Below are 18,955 nucleotides of genomic sequence, written 5' to 3'. Positions count from 1 at the left end.
GTATTGTTAGAAATCAAACAAAGCAGGTTAGAGCTGAATCAGCTAGAATCATCATGTAACTTACCATATGCTTTAATGATTTTGAACTTATCTCCTGCCCATATACAGTGCAGACCATAATATTCTAAATCCTGTACACTATAACATTTAAAAATCAAGAAAAATACATTGTACATAGCTTACTGACTTTGACAAATTATTGAAGTTTGTTAATTTAGTGTGATACAGAGGTTTTTGCTTTGAGGTTCCATTTGCTTTTGCTTTTTGGTTTGTTATTAGGGTCCTGAGTATGCCTCAATGTAACCTCAGCCTGTTTAGCAAGAGGTGACCAGTGTCGCTCGCCACGCCACTAGAGGATAAAGGATCCCACTGCGTGTGATTCTGCACATACATGTATATTAGTTTTTCAATTCAGTTGTTTTGACTTGAAAAGCTGTTTAACTTTTTTGGTGGAGAGCTATACTGTTCTAATATTTATATGTTTTAATGACTTGATGGTCTGAGTATCTATGAGAAGCAGTTTCATCTGTCCTGATAACCACTTAATAAAATAACAGATTTGTTGGTCTTTTTTTTTTTCCCCCCATTTTAAAACATTAATGTGGATGACACCTCTCAAGTGTTTTCATTAGGTAATGTGAATGCTAAGTACCCTCTTTTTAAAGTAACAAGTGAGACTTACAGTTTTTTTTTGTTTCCGTTAGTCCTGCCTTTTCCAGAACTCAGTGTTGTGTTCTGAGCTACAGGGGATGATGCCATTAGCTCTTGGAGGACTTAATTACCTGTGTTTTGGAAACATCTACTATTCTGTGCACAGAACTGTAGAAAGCTTTTAATAACTGTTAAGTGGTATTGACTTAACCTTCAGTGAGCTTGTAATCTAATTTTTACAAAGCCTTCCTGAAAAAGTATGTAAGGACTTTGTGTCCTTGAATTTTCCCACCAGGATGCTGATTTTGCTGTAACCCAAAGCACATTTTCTTTTCCTATTTTACTCGTGGGATTTGGGTTACTAGCAGCTTTCTGTGGTCATGAACAGATGTATTTGTGTGGTGTGCCATTTCTCCTTCTCTTGGAGCCGATTGATGCCTGGTGTGATAGGCGATCCTGCCACGGTTTCCAGAGTGAGTGTGCAATGTGCATCCTTACCTGGGTTTGAACATTCCATTGTGCCACATTTTTACCACATATTTGACATTATCTGTTGCTTTTAGATTTAAACTGGTCATTATGTAAAGGTACATTTTATTTGTAGTTTATGAATTAAAAAAACTAAGCATTATTTTAAGTAAGAAATTTGCATATTAACTTATTTTAAAAATGACATCTTTCCATTTTTTTTCTTGGATTGTTTTTCTTACAGATTTAGAAGATATATTCTAGATCCTTATATTTTGTTGGTGATATATTTTCTAATTTGTGGCTTAACTTTTTTTCTTCATTGTGTCTTTTTTTTTTTAAGGTTTATTTATTTATGCATACAGAACTGGGGTATAAGTCAGAGGTGCAGGAGTGTGAGAGGATTCACCAGAGACAGAGTGGGGTGCAGAACAGGCAGATTGACGAAGTACGCTGCTGAGGGGAGCAGTGGGTGGGTCAGGAGAGGTCTGCTGCTCCAGATCAGTCATCTCCGGGGCCAAGGAACAAAAGTTGCTCTGAAGTGGCTCGTCTAGCTTGCAGTGCTGCGTCCTTACCCTTTGCACAACTAGGGAGGGCTCCATTGTGTCTTTTAATGAACAGAAGTTTTTGATTTTTTTTTTACTTTTTTTTTTTTTTTTACAGATAAGACTTTTTTTTTTTTTAATGTATTTATTCATACAGGACTGGGGTACAGGCCAGAGATGCAGAGAGTGAGAGAATTTACCAGGGACAGAGTGGGGAGCAGAACAGGCCAATCGACTAAGTACACTGCTGAGGGGAGCAGCGGGCGGGTCAAGAGAGGTCTGCCGCGCCATGTGGATCTCCTCCTGGGCAGGCGGGGATCGAACTCATGCAGAAGTGGCTTAAGCTTCTTAGTGCAGTGCTTTAACCCGCTGCACCACCAGGGAGGGCCCCATAAGTTTTTGATTTTAATGCAGAATGATTTTATTACTATTTTTTCTTTTTTATACTGTTAACTTATTCTTCGGCCATAAGATATACTTTAGCTGTCTACTAAAGTTTTATAATCTTACCTAACTAAAGACATCCAAGACTTTGAGTTGGACTTGACTTTTGTCTAAAGAGTGGAATAGGGACTCAGTTTGTTTTTCCACATAGATAAACAAATGTTGAAGTGCATTATGAAACAATTCAATCTTTTGACATCAATCTACAGTTCCTGCTGTGTCATAATGGATAGTTGATGTTACTATCCCTCCTTCACTACTGTCTTCTTATAGAATATCTTGATTCTTCTTGGACTTTTGACCTTGCTGAGTTCTTGAAAAGTTATATGGATATAATGTAAATGTGTGTGTACATTTCTGTCTGTGTAAGACAGGCATCTTCCCTAACCTTTCCACAGAGGATACCTGACAGTAGCTGATTGTAGCAATGAATGCATCTAGTTCCCTCCTTAGCTGATCCCATGATAAGAAAGTATAAAATGAAACTAAAACATCTAATTCAGAAACTAACTGAAAGTTGAAGAATGAGGTTAGAAGCCATTTTGAGGGTTTTTTCCACTGACTATGATCTATGGTAATGGCTACATGGATTATAAAACTATCCATAGTAATTTTACTCAGTGAATCAATGAATGGATGAATGAATGATAAGAATGAATGGATTGATTACAACTTGATGAAGCACATTATTTACAGAGCTCCAAAGTATCTTCCAAGAAATACTTAAAAGGAGCAAGAGTATCTACAGTAGAGAAAGATACCACCATAATCCACTAATCTCCGTGAGTGTCATCAAGTAATACAAGTCAGAATTGCAAGTTACCTTATAGGATGCAGTGTGAGGACACACCCTCCTTTCTGTGATATTCCTGCCAATATCTTTGCTACTTTTCATTCTATTTCTAAACACAGTTGTGCTGAAGTATGACATACATACAGAAAGGAACACATTTTAAGTGTGCAGGTCAGTAAATATCAAAAGTTGAACTCATATATTGTAGTAGCCGACAAAGTTCTCACCCTAAAACCCCCTGTTTCAGGGGGTTTGCTACATTGTCAACATGTAGTTTTATATGAGTTTGATCTTCATATAAGTGGAGTTATATATCCATGTTCTTACATATGATTTTTTCTGTGAGGATTAAGAGTTATGACATTACTTGGCATTGTTGCCTGTAGCAATAGTCCATTGGTTTTTATCTCTACAGCTTTCCATTGTATGGAATTTATCAGATATTTTATATTTCAGTAAATGAAGCCTCATTGGTGTTGTTTCTGATTTGGGACTATTATAAACTGCATTACTGTGGACATCCTTGTTCAATCTATTGCCCTACAGATCTCCACTTATGTTGGCCATACATATAGGAGTTGAATTGCTATGTTGTGAAATAGGTGCATTTATTCAACTTTAAATTATATTACCGAAAGTTCTTCCCTGTTAATGCTGTGGTTAATATTCCGAACAGGTGGTGTAAAGGAACCCCATTTTTTCCTTGGTGATGTGGTTTTTAATTTTTGTCATTACAGTGTAGGTAGTGGTACCACACTGTGCAATTGTAATGAATATAATTCTGATGATTAATGGAGTTGAACATCACTTGTTAGCCATTTATTAGGTTTGCCTGTTGGGCCTTCTTTGGTGGTACAACAGGTCAAAGTGCAGCACTGCAAAGCTATCAACAGCCATTTCTGCACTAGTTCAATCCCAGGTCAGGGGGTGACCCACATGGTGCAGCAGACCTTTCCTGTCTTGTCCACTGCTCACCTCTGCAGTCTACTTCGTCGATCTGCCTGTTCGGTTCCCCACTCTGTCTCTGGTGAATCCTCTCACCAGCCCTGCACCTCTGGTTTGTACCCCAATTCTGGATGCATCAATGAATAAAATCTTTAAAAAAAATGAATTTGTTGTCTTTTGTAAGATATCACCATCCATTCTTGCCTTTCAGGTCTTCCATCTGGAATCATTTTCCTTCTGCACAAACATCATCTTTTATAATTTAGTTTATGTCCCTTGATAGTAAGCTCTTGTCTGTCACAAAGCATTAAATGTTCTAGAAAGAATTGTCTCTAGCTATAGAATGCGAGAGTTATCTCTCTCTGTTCATTAAAGGTAATAGCTTTCTCTACTCTCTTGACTTCCATTGTTGCTGTTGAGAAATCAACATTTATTTTAATTGTTATTCAGCTGTAGGTAATTCACTTTTCTCTCTGTTATAGTTAAGATTGTTCTTTATGTGGTGTTCTGTAATTTCATCCAGATGTCCCTACGTATTGATTTCCCCCACTGCTGGTGGTTTTGTTGGCCTATCTGAATTCAAGGATCAGTGTCATTTACATTATTGATTCTCTCCAGGATCTTCCAGTAATTCTTATAGGTAGATATAAGACCTATTGATTCTATCTTTCTTGTCTCTTAATCTCTTTTTCATCGTTACATCTCTTTATCTGTTTGGGAAGCATTCTGGATTTTTTTTTAGATCTGTCTTACAGTATGCAATTCACTTGTCATCTATATCCAATCTGTAATTTATCCAGCAAATGAGTTTTTTTAAAACTTCAGTTAACATTTTTTAATGTCTAAACTTCTGTGTCTGGTTCCTTTCTAGTTCTTTTTGGTTGTGTATAATCTATTCATTACTTTTTAGATTCTCATTTACACCAATATGTGATATGTATATGAGTCTTCTTTTTCTTATTAAAGTTTATAAGCTTTAATATTTGACAGAAAGAGAAAGTGGCGTGAACCTATGTTTTGGATTAAGAAGATTATCACACTTTCTCATCTGTTCCTTCCTTCCCTTGTTCTATATATTTTTTACTCCTTGTTTTGAATAATCTCATAGTTAAAAAAAATGGCAGAAATAGGTCAATTTCCATACTTTTCACCTGCCTCCCTCAGATATTAATATCTTATGTAAATATAGTAAAATTATTAAAATCAGGAAATTAATGTTGATACAGCTTTTTTTTTTCTTTTTGAAGAAATAATACTTCTGAGGGGAACAGCAGATGACACAGGAAGCATAAGGGGTTAAGCAGGTGGCATAAAGGGTTAAGTCTCAGCACTATGAAGTTGTGAGTAGCCACTGGAGCAGGAGTTTGAGCCCAGGCCAGGGAGATGACCCACATGGCAGAGCAGACCTCTCCTGTCTCCTCTATTCTGTGAGCTCCTTGAAGACAGGAACTCTCTGTCTTTCCATTTCCAGTATTTTGCACTTGTGGGTTATGAAGTGAATATAGTATTGTGAATGAATTTCAGTACTATTTTGTCTTTATGCTATCATCTTTATTTCACTCTTGATATAAGCTGTTCCCAGTAGAATGGGAATCTTGTCATGTGTTGTCCATGATGTTACTGTCCCTGGTATTTTGTACTCAGGAATCTTTCCTATTCTCTGATGGGGAAAAGGTACATCTCTGGTCATGTAGTGACTGTGACTGCTGGCAAGTTACAATTTTAGATGTGGTAACAGTGACACTGAGGTATAGACATTGACATGCTGGCCTAGAAAGCGAAGACTGTCTTATATCTCAGGTTGCTTCCTTACTGTAAAGGTGAAACTTCCTTTCCACTTAATCTGTTAGATTGTCCAAAATTGTACTGGAAACAGAGCCCTTCATCAGTCTTTAAAAAATCCTAGTCAACTTTTTATTTTTGTTCAAAAGGCGAGTTTGGTGACCTTCCAAATTGTGTTTTTAAGCTGCTTATGTTACTTTCTTTTCTATATAGATTATTCAGCAGATTATGTTCAGATGTAGGGGCTTATTTCTGCCGAGCTCTCAGTCCTCCCATCTGTCGCTCTGTTCCCTCGGTGTCGTATTCTTCTCTCGCCTCTCGTGCCGTCTGCCTGATCATACTCATCTCCCAAAGCTCTGCCTGAAACTCAGAACAGAGGGTTCGCTGCAGTGCAGGCAGTGCATTGCAGGAGAGGGACTTTGGCCAGTGCTTTGTGAGGGGCAAGCCTGGGTGCTGTGTCAGTGTTTGAGGGCCAGTGAGTATGAGAAAGTGGCCATTTACATTGCTATGTTACTGTGTTAATTTATAATAAAAATTAAAACATTTTACTTATATATACAGTTACAACACATGTAAAGACAAATGCCACCTCAGTGGAGGTTTTGATGAATTTTCTCAAATTCAACATAATCATGAAATTGCCACTTAAATCGGTGAATTAACTTTTACGACCACACCAGAATCCCCCTTTGGCCCCACCAGTCTTCACCTCCCTGCCCACCATATACACACACGCAAAACTATTACTGTCCTAATTTAGTTTGCCTGTTTTGGAATTTCAGAGCTGGAATTGCTGTTCTCTTTTGTGTCTGACTTCTGTGTCTCAAACATCATGTTTGTGAGATTCATATAGGTTGTCCATGAGTTATGGTTCATTGATATTCTCACTGTATCGTATGTGAATGACAACCTGTGGGCTGGCTGCCTGATTTTGAAAATAAAATTTTATTGGCATCAGTCACACCCACCTACTGGCATGCTATCTGTGGCTGCTTTTTCCTACACAGACATGGCTGAGGTGGTCCAGTTGGCCATGCAGCCTAACATTTCCTGCCTGGTCCCTCATTAAAAAAATGCTAAATTGCTCATGGTATGAATATTTCATGTTTTACTTGTTACTGAATTTTGCCTGTTAAAACAAATGCGTCTTATCTCTGGGACCTGTGTGTGTGTGTGTGTCTGTGTGTATATTCCTGGTAGGCCCTTATCTAGGAGTGAAGACCTGGGCCACTGTGTAAGTTTCTGTTCTACTTTATCAGATACTGTTGAATGGCTTTCCATTCTCCAGTAAACTTATTTTGGTATCCTGTTTGGTTGATCTGAATTTTTCTTCCTGTTTTATCAGTTTTTTAATATACTTGACCCAGTCCTTTCATGTGTGTGTATGAAGGTATATAAATATATAGATATATTTATATGTCAGATTCTTCATTTGAAAACCTACACCTTTATATTTTTAATAATATTTATTTATGCATACAAGAAGTAGGGTATAGGACAGAGGGGTAAGGGGTGAGAGAAGTCACCTGACAAGAGAGTAGGGAATAGAACAGGCAGATCTACTGAAATCCACTTCTGAGGGGAGCAGCAGGGGAGACCTGAGAGGTCTGCTGAGCCCTGTGAGTCACCAACTTGGCTGGGCATTGAACCTATGGACAGCTTCATAGTGCTGGGCTTTTACCTGTTGTACCACCATGGAGGGGACTTTAATGATATTCTTACATTATTATTTTTATGAACATGGCTGAGGTCAGGATATGCTAAAGCAAAATATACTACTTTGGTATAAGGGCTATTTCGAGGGAAACAAACAGTAGACATTGGTAAAGCTCTTTGTGCTCTCCTTTTCTGCTTGAAATTGGCATGAATTTCCATTTGTAAAGGCACCAGACCACAAAGAAGATAAAGAGTCTGCTTAACTAATCTTATCAAAGGGTTTTTACTTACATGCATTTTTTCTTAATCACTTCCCCACAAGGTACTGCCTTTGTTAAATGGCAAGTAAACTGGGGTCTAACTGCTGCTTCTGGGGTTCACTGCCTTGCTGTCATTTCTCCAAGCATATCAAAATATTAGCATTAATAAAGAGGTATAGGCCTTTTAGGCCTTGTCTTCTACTAATTTGTCTTTGTCATTTTATTTTGTAACCCTCAGGAACTGAACCTGTGAGGGTAGAGGTAAAGATTTTTCCTCCAATGACAAGACCATAGAAACTTGCACATACAGGAAAGTGGACACATGCTGGGTATTTGTAGAGGCCAGGCCAGCTGCTACTGTCTGCCTTGTCAGAGCACAGCATCCCCAGAGAATACAGAGCATTGCTAGGTGTCTGTGATTTTAAATTCTCAGTGATTTAGAATGTGATGTACTGCATTTTTGTCTTGGCATCTGGATAAAGTTCTATCTTTCACATTTGAATATTAAAGGGCATTTCAGAATCTTACAGTCCCCAGTTGTGTGGATAAGTTTCTTTAGCATTTCATGGTATTGTTGAGTATTCCAAGATTTTTATTAAGATGCAGTGTTAAATATTTGAACCAGATAACTGCAGTTTTTTTCTGAGATCTTGAAAAATTGAAGCCAGTTTACCTAGCTTTTAAGTTGCATCAAAGCAATAGGTTTGATGTGGCTGCTGTACAAGTTAGATTACATAGTTTTTGAGGACGTTTTAATAATCTCTGTTTCAGTTTTGTGTCTGTCCTTCAGGGCAGTCTTACTGGATTAAAATATATTGTGTTTTCTATTTTCTTTTGTAAGGCCTACAGAAGATGCAAATGAATCTAACTTAAATATTTACAGACTCTTTAACAGTACAGATATTTTCTTTAATTTCTAATTTAAGTGTCACCACTTATTTTGAAAAGACTGATTTGCCTCTTTGAGAAAAAAGATTAAGACGGCAAAATTTTGCAGGTTTTATTTTGTTAAGGGCAACCCAATGTGAACTGGGTTGCCTGTCTGTGGGTCCTCACCTGCGTGCTTAAGAATCAGTTGTACTGCAAGCACATACAAAAAGGGCCAACAGTGGGTTTATTTACAAGGGAAAGGAAAAGGAACAACCCAGGGAAAGAAAGAGAAAGAGATACAAGTTACTTAGAGCATCCTACCAGTTCCACTGACTTGGAACTTCCATAGCACACTGAAAGCCTATCAAGAGCAAAGGAACCAGCCACAAGGCCAAGAGAAAGAGAGCTCAATATAGCTCCCTCATAAAGTCCCAAAAGTCCCAAAATGGTTGCTTAGATCCTTCTTTGAGTCCTCACAGTCCTCCCTTTGGTATTGCTGGGAGTTGTAGTTTCAGTGACTGGAGTAAGGGGTGGAGTTGCAGTTTCAATTACTGGCGTAGGGTGAAGTCCACAAAACCTATATCTGCAGAGCTCGTTCAGGACATCCTTTTTCCCCTAACAATTTTAGTGAAAATTCTTACATATATTTTTTCTTTTTCCAGGCTATACATTATTAATGTGGATGCTGTCATCTGAATTTCAATAGTCATGGCACAAGAATATAGTAAGTAATATGCTCTGTTTCCTATGGCCTATCTGCTTTAGAAAATATTGACCTTCTATCTTTAAATTTCTCATTGAGATGGTGAAAATACAGTAATAATTTTTTAACCTACTTTTCTCAAAAAGGTGAGTTTGTTCATCTACTTTTTGAGGCTATTGCATTTTAATACAAATAGGTGATGCTAGTGATTTATTTCCAAAGATCATTGCCTGTAATTCTAGTAGAGTGTTTATCAGGGCTGGAATAACACATGTGTCCCACCCACTCCCATGTTAAGGAGTTGAACCCATAGTCAGAACTCTGGTTGGGACCTGATTACTGACAATCCTGGACCTGCTACCTGCTTGTCCATCATCTTGGTTATTAAGTTGGCCAGAGGGGTGGTTTCTAGAATTCTGGTCCTGTAATTCTGTTTTAGCCAACAAGACTCCCAGGTAGGTGTGCCAGAAACTTTTGGCAGAAGGCTTCTCATAGTTGAAACAGAGCTGCAGGAAGAGCCTGCGTCTCCTTTCTTCTTCTGGAAGTTGTTATATGTTGGTGTGAGGTCTGGGGTGGCTTCAGCCTGAGCCACACAGGGTGGAGGACAAGAAAGTGCCTAAGCCAGTCCTTCTTCCAGTAGTCCAAGTGTTTGTGCCAAAACATTTCCTTTTTGTCTAAGCCAGTGTGAATTGGAAGCCAAAACATTCTTAGTGGTTCACTTAATCTCCATTTTATTTTTAGTAATCCATTAGTTTCTCCCTGGGGGATGTGGGAGTAACTGCAAAGGAGACAAAATAATGCCATCAAATTAAACTGGCAGGGAGTGTTGGTGTTGACTGGCATTCTCTTCCCTCTTAGCAGTTAACAGGTAGTGATTTGGTGTTCAAAGTCGCAAGAATAGAATATAGTGCTTTCAGATACCCCCACCCTCACACTGAAGACTTTGCTTTTTAATCAAGTCTTCTGGGCTGTTGATACTGAAAGGGTCTTCACTGTTGGCCCCTCAAGACTTGCGCTTGGCAGTGCAAACCTGTTATTTGAGTTTTCTTAACAGTCTATAACTAGATTTCCATTGTTCGCTTTTGTTCCTCAAAACTGTCATGAAACATTTACATATGTAACTGTGTAAGGAAGAGCATAATGAATAACCAGATGGACCTTCCTCCCACAGCACATTAGAGAAAACTAAGGTTAACCCCCCAGGCTAATCCTCCCTGAGGCTCTTCCCTGTTTCTTCCTCTGAAAAAACTGCTGTCCTGGTTCTGGTCTTTTTAAAATTCCCATATGTTTGTTTAGACATTAACTACATGGGTATAGTATGTCATTGTAGACATTTTATTTGTTGTTTGAAAATCATAAAGGAATGTGGGATTAATTCAGCATCATGGAAAGAGGCTGTGAATCTGTTTCCAGACACCTGTCAGAAGCTGTTTTACCGAGTGTCTCAGTGATCTGTAAGGAAATGTGCTCCACTGTAAGTCACTGAGAGTAACAACCTGCACGTGAGGTGCTTTTGCATTCCATTAGCTCTGCCTGTCCTGTGGTCAGAATGTATTTTTTTGGACAAATTTAGATAAATTTGCATTTTTCTGTGCTCTGACAATCAGCTGTCTGACAGAAGCATACTGACACAATTTACTTCTGGGCTCTGAGTAGTCTGTCTGTTCCTGGTCCTGGTGGCACAGTTAGAGCAGAGGCTCCAGGCGGGACTGCTGGTCACCCTCCTGCCTTGAAGCACAGTGCTTCTTGGAAACCTTCGCTGTGTCTCGTTTCCCTTGCCCTAACCAGAGTCTTGGACATAGTTTTTTCTTGTTATGATCTGAAATGTATCTTTGGTCATTTAATGTGCTTTTAAAAAATTCATTCTTCCTCTGTTGAGGGTTCAAATTGCCCCTTGTTTAGAATGTTGCCTTCCTGGAACTTAATCCTTTCAACTTGAGAACAAATTTACTGATAAAATAGAAAAAAATTTGTAAAAATCAAAGGAGGGGCCCTCCCTGGTGGCGCAGCGGGTTAAAGCACAGCACTGAGAAGCTAAAGCCACTTCCGCTTGAGTTTGATTCCCGCCTGCCCCATAGGTGACCACATGGCATGGCAGACCTCTCCTGACCCGCCCACTGCTCCCCTCAGCAGTGTACTTCGTAGATCTGCCTGTTCTGCTCCCCACTCTGTCTCTGGTGAAGCCTCTCACCGCCCCTGAGCCTCTGGCCTGTACCCCAGTTCTGTATGCACAAATAAATAAATCTTTAAAAAAAAAAAATCAAAGGAGGATTTCTTTTTTTGCCCTCCAGGGCCTTAATTTTGCTTGAAATCTAATGTGAAAAAATAAAGGAAAACCCAAATATTCCATATTCCTCTCCACCCCCCACCCTCCCTCCCACATTTCATATGTTGTATTTATGTTACAGGAAGGAAAACAATTATATCTTCAGTTTTTTTTTTTTTTTTCCTTCTTCAGTAGTGGACCCAGGATTTTAAAATGTTGCCGATGTTCGAAGATTATAGCCATTATTTGGCAACACTAAAATCGAGGAAACCTCTAGGAAAAAGTGCCTAAGTTATTCCTGTAGAGAGACAGCTGTGTTTAAGACTGTAAGCCGTCAGGCCAGCACAGGCACAAGAAACACAGTATAGCTAAGCTATCTAATCTCATTGTATATTTAATGTTAATTTTCTGATTTTAAAAACATTAGTGTTACAGTTGACTTCTCAGGGAAAAGGCCAGTGTAAAGAAATCAGTTCAGTGAACTGTTATTTTTGTTCCGTGTAGAATGACGTGTTCTTCTTCTGATTTTTTTTTTTTTTAATGAAAAAGACTGTGGACTGGGTTATTTCATACCTCAAAATGAAACGGTGCCTCTGTGGGGGACGGGCCACTATAGACAGTGACTCAGATCTGTAATTAGGTCCTGCCCCACAGCCTGTGGGCTTGAAAGCATGGCTGTAGACCACTTAGTCTGGGAAAGCCATCCATGAATCATCTAAATTGGCACAGATTGTTTGGAATGCTGCTAAATGTTTTCTACTCTAGTCTGATTGAGGGAACTAGGAAGGGAGAACTGTTCCTTGAGTTTGAAAGTATTATAGAGGGTTTTGTCAAAGCACTTTTCTTCTCTAGTAAAGGGGAGAACAGTAGAATATTTGACTTCAGTAAGCAATTTTAATACTGCTGGGCCATTTTAGACTGTTTCTCCATGATGTATAAACTTTCTACTTGTGAGGCCCTCCCTGGTTGCACAGCGGGTTAAAGCACAGCACTGAGAAGCTTAGGCCACTTCCGCATGAGTTCAATTCCCGCCTGTCCTGGGGGTGACCACATGGCACGGCAGACCTCTCCTGACCCACCCACTGCTCCCCTCAGGAGTGTACTTCCACCATCTGCCTGTTCTGCTCCCCTCTCTGTCTCTGGTGAATCCTCTCACTCTCCTCATCTCTCATCTCTGGCCTGTACCCCAATTCTGTATGAATAAATAAATCTTAAAAAAAAAAAAAAAACCTTTCTACTTGTGAAGAAGGTAAAAACGATTCCATTTTTAGCTCTGTTTCACTCTCCCAGCCACATCTTTCAGGTAGAAAAAATCCAAGGGTGTCTTGCTACCTGAAGCTTCAACATAACCCCCACAGCACAGAGGAGGGGAGGAGAAATCCCAAAATTTCTGTTGTATCCTTTTTGCTTCCTTCTAACTTGGCCCTTCTTCAGTGTATCTGGTACTTCATATCCTTTTCTTCCCGTGTCTTGACAGTGGGTCAACAGACACGTTGAGCTCTGTGGGGACCTGGCAGTGATGTGGGTGAAAGTCACTTTTTGACTTCATGAAATAACGTTGACTTTGCTTCAATACATTTTATAGCAGTACAGCTTTAAAATAACCATATTGATTCTAAAGTTGAGGGCACTTCTAAGTCGATTAAGAGTAAAGGTAAAATGAAACCTTTCCTTAGACAGGAAGCCTTTTAATTTTATTTTTTCCTCTTGGGTTTTCTCTGATGATGCACTAGGGTTCTTGTGCAGGTTTTATCATCTTAGTGTGTCTGCTCTAAAGAGAAAAAGAAACAGGTTTGCCTAGTCAGTAACAGAAAGGTGAGATTTTCAACTTGTAATGTGAACTGACATTTTAACACATGAATTGTTTTCATATTGGAATGTATGTAAGTGAGCATCTCAGACAAATGCATCTTTTTTATAAATTATTTATTGTATTTATGTCACTGTTTATTTTTGTTCAATGTTTGGTTTCTTTTCTCAGGTGTAGTCCCCATAGAATTCCCACCATCCGATCACCCGTGCACTATCACATAGTCCCTTGTGCTCCTCCAGCCCTTGTTGTGACCCCTCCTTTTCTCCCTCCCCTGCAGAATGTTTCTGATTTGTAGTTCTTTATTTTTGTTTTGTTATTTTATTTCCCTGATCCCGTATTGGTATCCCTATATTCCTCCTATATGGAAACCATCTGATATTTTCCATTTTTTTCCCCTCACTTGTTTCACTGAACATAATCCCTTCTAGCCCCATCCATGTTGCTTTGAATGGCACTGGCTTATCTTTTTGACTGCTGCCTAGTATTCCATTGTGTAAATACACTACATCTTCTTGATCCAGTATCTAGTTTTGGGTATATGGGTTGATTCCAAGTCTTACCTATTATAAATAGTGCTGCAGTAAGCATCAGGGTACAGGTATCCTTTTGAATTAATGTTTTTGTGTCCTTTGGGTAATTCCCTAGGAGTGGACTTGCTGGTCATACGGTAACTCCATTTCTGGTAGTCTGAGGAAACTCCACCAGCTTCCAGAGAGGTTGGACCAGTTGCAGGAATGCATCTTTTGACAGGAAGTAGCAGTCCACCATGTAAAGGATCTTGTGGGCCTGGCACTGTTGTGTATCTGTGGGCGCATGCACACAGGCACATGAGTTAGGTTGTCCAAATGATGTGTTCCAGTTCTGCAATTACGGTTAGTGCATCTGCTGAGTTCAGTTGAAAATTGTAGAGTAAGTTTCTCAGAAACTGATTGGCAAAGTATTTTACGTCAGTGAATACATTTGATAAAAATTCCTTACTACATAGTTAAGCTCTTCTTAATATAAATCATATTAAGTCACAAAGACCTTTTTGCTATTGATTTGGCCTCTTTATAAAGAGTGCTTGTTCACTGAGTACTGTGATCTTTTTTTCATAAGAAATAGTTTGGTATTCAATTCAACTTTCACTCAGGCTCCTTTTGCAATTAGGAGCTAAGGCCATTCTTCTGTACCAAATATAAATTGTGCAACCTTATTACTTTTGTTTGTACATTGTGTAAATAATTGGGTCATTAGCCAACACCTAAACAGAAGGGTGTCCAAGGTTTGGCTTCAGTGGGATTTCAGCCTTGCTTTATGGCTTCTAAATTACTCTGTGTAAATCGTCACTCCTATAGCAGTGGTGGTCAGCATCTCTTGTTATGGGTGCAGTCATTAAAACTCAGCAAAGGATTCCACAGTTCTTAATGAGTATAAAAATATCTAAAGCAGGGTCTTCCATGCTGATGCAGCAGCGCTTTAAAGCACAGCATTAAGAAGCTAAAGCCACTTCCGCATGAGTTCGATTCCCGCCTGCCCTGGAGGTGACCACATGGCACAGCAGACCTCCCCTGTCCTACCCACTGCTCCCCTCAGCAGTGTACTTCGTAGATCTGCCAGTTCTGCTCCCCACTCTGTCTCCCGTGGAGCCTGTCACCAACCCTGTACCTCTGGCCTGTACCCCAGTTCTGTATGCATAAATAAATACATCTTTAAAAAAGAGTATTTAAAGCAATTTTACGTTTGGTTATATCTTATCCCCTCAGTAGCAGGTAACTTCTAACTTTGGGGAAAAGAAATTTCGATTTTCTATGTGGACTCCTGGCCCTCTTTCATGGGGCTGCTGTCTTGCTGTCTTAGCCCCCTCTGTAATCTGAAACTTGGTGTCTGAAGTTCCTGCTGGTCAAGCTAAACATATAGTCAGGAGGGGCTGCTCACCAGGAGGCAAAAGTCCTGGTATGAGGAACGTATTGGAAAACCATTATCTGCTGAAACAGCAGATATTATGGTAAGATTAGCAAGATCTGCTAGAAACCTTACTTGAAAAGATGAGCAGAAAGCTAGGTAAGAGTAGGAATAGAGACAGTATGCTCTGATTAATGAGAAGTATGGAGCGCCCCTTTCCCCTCTACGCACAAGCCCTTGTCCCTCCACCCTGGCTGGCACCAAATGATGGCACATTCCCATACGTGTGTGTTCTTCCATGTACTCACGTACCACTTCTCTGAACTCAGTTTGAAATATGAGACTGCCCATGGACCAGGGCTCCTCCTTCCTGCTGGGCCTCTCTCTGCGGTGATTTTTGAGTACCTTTCCTTCGTCCTGCACGGCTCCCAAGTCTGCCATCCTGAATGAATGTTAATCCCTGATAAAAAGTTAGCATTCTCATTTTTGTTTTTAATTTTTAAATCAACAGAATTAGTCTGGTCTGTGGCGTTAGGTGGTCCCCTCTGTAATCTGAAAAGTTCTGTTAAACAGTGCATGAAGGTAGAACAATAGCCTCTGTTTCTCTGTGAATAGTTGGTCCCTCAAACTTGATGACATCCTTGTGTTATTATTGTGACCTTATTTTGAAACCTATTTGTAATTTTGCCACCTGGAAATAGCTATTATTAACATGGGCTAATAATGTATTTTCATAAAACATCAAGCACACCACTAACACAGATAAAACCAACCACCCAAAATACCCACTGTTGGTGATGACAGCCAGGAATCTTACGTATTTAAACCATTTATCTTATAAATTGTAGGTGTTTATTTCTATAGGTTGTGACTATTTCATGATAGTGTAAGGAGGAGACCATGTTAAAAAGAAGCTGGACTCTGGCCTGTTACTTGTTAACTTTTGCTTCCAGTGATTTTGGGGGGCTGGGGGGGACTTTCTTTTGTAAGGCATGTTTGGCTAAGTGGATATGCTTTCTTGTTTTGTTTTTTCAAGTCAAAGACATTTGTAAAAATAAGATGTTCTTTATGGGAAGAGTAGAAAAAGAATATACTTTAAAAAGAAATTTCCTCTGTTTCCCTGCTAAAAAGATGGGAGAGAAAAGTCCAGTGACCAGAGATTTCAAGTGGTTGTTCCCATGAAATAACTGAAGGTCATTGTCCCTCCTACCTACTTTTTTTTTTTTTTGAAACATATGTCCTGTTTCTGATTTATTGCTTTTCTCTGCTCTCTCCAGTCCATAACAGTTTTACATATGTTAAGAGTGCAGCATTGCAAAGCTATGGAATTCTGCTAGGGCTCAGATCTCTGACTATCCTGCTTCATGCTTTCATGTACAGTAACGTGGGTTATTGTCTCGTTTTCAAGTCATTACACTGGCAAGACTCAAGCAACAGACATCTGCCTGGATCTGAAACTATTTGTTCTTTGTGGTATTTTGATAGTTCCTCAGCATTTGTTTGCTGCCGGCTCTTTTCTGGGGCTCAAAATAGCTTGGTATGTGTGCCACAGCCCGCTTAGTGTCCTTTTAAGTGTCTGTCCTTAACAAAGGCATTCTCCTTGGGCAGTGAAGCACTGCAGCTAGTCACCCAGTCTGGATGACCCCCACAGGTTCTCTTCTGAAGCCATGTGGGTTAAGCAGAGCAAACGCCGAGTGCTTTGTTCTTTGTACTGTCTTCCAAGTAAAGGGTGTAAAAGTTGTCAAGAAAGCATGTGTTTTGTGGGCCCACTCAACTTTGGCACCGTGTCTTTTTAGATTTTAGTCTGGAATTCTTTGGGAAACTCCATCCCTGGAAGAAAATTAGGATTTTGAAAAAGAATGTGTCTCAGCAGCTGTTGATGTTCGTAAGAACATAGAATGTAGCCTTGTCTTTGACAATCATTCAGCAGCAACTTGCTGGCTTCCACTTTGGAGATCACAGCCCCTTCTTTGGAGAGGATGATTTGAATTCTGTTAGGCATATAGTGCTGAATTTTAGATGTTCCCTTTGCATTGTCGGAAAGTACGCAAACTTTGATTCATTGGTGTCATAATGAATCTGAGATCTGAGCACTTCAAGAAGTTGAAGAAAGTAAATTTTATTTTGTTTTCAAAATGTCATGATTACTAGCAGTAAGCCTATCTTTCTTACTTGCTTTCCTTATAGTTGGTTTCGTGGGACCATTAGACTTTGCATGAGTGTGTTCAATGAACAGAAGGTCTGTGGTTCTCTGCCACTTGGTTTTCTTCCAGAGCACTCATTGTTGTCAGCCCTAATGTTAACACCATAAATAAAGAGCCCTTGGTAGGTGTTTGTTTACCGATTGGAATCAGTGGGTTATTGATTCCTGCAAACTTTCTATTCCTTCATAAAGAGAGCTGGGTAAGTTTTTGTTTTAGATAAGAGTCCAGCCTTTTTTGAAAGGACCCAGCTAAGTGTTTTTCAGTTGGGTTCACATCCTGATTCTTGTTCATTCAAAGTGAGCTTTCCTTCCCCCACCTCCATTTCCTTTTCTCCTTTGTAAAGCAAAAGTGGGGGGAAAGGTGCAGCTGATTTTGTTTTCAGTGGAGGACAGGAATAAAAACCAAACTCTGGCAAAGAATGAAGCAGTGAAGCAGGTGAGAAATCTGTAATCTAAAAAATAAAACATCAATGAGAAATTGCTAACATGGTTATCACTGCTGCAACTCACTATCTGACCAGTGTCTGAAGACAGGCTTCTTTGAACAGTAGCTGATTTAGCAGTGTTCTCTTGCATTTTTTTTTTCAGTAGTAGCTGCTTAATTAATAACAACTTGACTGACTTGTTGACTTATTTACTTCAGAGAAAAAAAAAAATAGGTCCACTCTCTCCTTAAAGTAGTATTTTCATTTCCTATCAGATTAAGTCTTCTTTTGTTAATTCTGTACAGCAACTAGTAAATAAGTCAAAAACATTAGTTAAAAAATCTCTTTTGAAGTCTCTTTGTAGCACAGCATTATTTAAGTTTCAGGCATCTGTGCATCAACATGTGTTCTTGACCATACACTTCCACCCTTTCCCCGATTTGCCTGCTCCCATTTCCCCTTCTGGTCTGGTAACCACCAATTGGTTGATAGCCCAGAAGTTTATTTTTGCTTTACTTAGATCATCTCTTGGTTTCCTTTATATTCCACATAAAGTGGAATCATATACTGTCTGGCTTGCATCACTAAGCCCAATTCCCTGTAGGTCCATTTATGTTATTGTGAATGGTATAATTTTATCTTATGTAAAGTGTAAATATAAACTAGTATTCTGCTGTGTATAGAGACCACATCTTCTTTTTCCAGTAATCAGTTGATGGGCACTCAGGCTGTTTCCAGTTCTTGACTATTACAAATAGAGCTGCAGTAAATATGGGGATTCGCATCTCTTTTCCAGTTGCTGTTTTTATATTTTTCAGGAAAATACCGAGAAGTAGGATAACTGGATACTATGGAATTTCTCATTTTAATTTTTTGAAGTATCTTCATACTGCTTTCCATAGTGGCTGCTCTGATTTTCAAATACAATAACACTTTTTAAGATCAAATCCTCTTCCTTGTTCTTGCTCACAAGAGTCTTTCTTCTTTGTCTGAGTGGGAAGTGTGAGATGTTATTTTTTTCCTCAGGATTCAAGATAAAAGAATGTACTGTTGAGATGGTTTTTATCCATTCTGCATTCAATTTTTGTGTGGTATATCAGTGGTCCAAAAATGTGTTGAATTAAAATTTCTTCTGAAAATTTATCACAAATTATGCGGCTTATGAGACTTTCTTTCTTTCTTTCTTTCTTTCTTTCTTTCTTTCTTTCTTTCTTTCTTTCTTTCTTTCTTTCTTTCTTTCTTTCTTT

General features: G+C 39.1%; 1 protein-coding gene across 4 annotated transcripts in view; it reads left to right on the top strand.

Annotated features, from left to right (window-relative positions):
- The window catches only part of SIPA1L1 (signal-induced proliferation-associated 1 like 1), a 320,552-nt gene that overhangs the window by 138,839 nt on the left and 162,758 nt on the right, over positions 1 to 18,955 (top strand). For all 4 annotated transcript variants that reach the window (XM_012724498.1, XM_004681724.2, XM_012724496.1 and 1 more), the window contains one exon: positions 9,077 to 9,138. The gene's annotated coding sequence lies outside the window, so the exon portion shown is untranslated. The remainder of the gene's footprint in view (positions 1 to 9,076; positions 9,139 to 18,955) is intronic.

This window comes from Condylura cristata, unplaced genomic scaffold, assembly GCF_000260355.1.
Source record: "Condylura cristata isolate star-nosed mole 26May11 unplaced genomic scaffold, ConCri1.0 scaffold00013, whole genome shotgun sequence".
NCBI lineage: Eukaryota > Metazoa > Chordata > Mammalia > Eulipotyphla > Talpidae > Condylura > Condylura cristata.
This window is presented reverse-complemented; position numbering and strand designations above follow the sequence as displayed.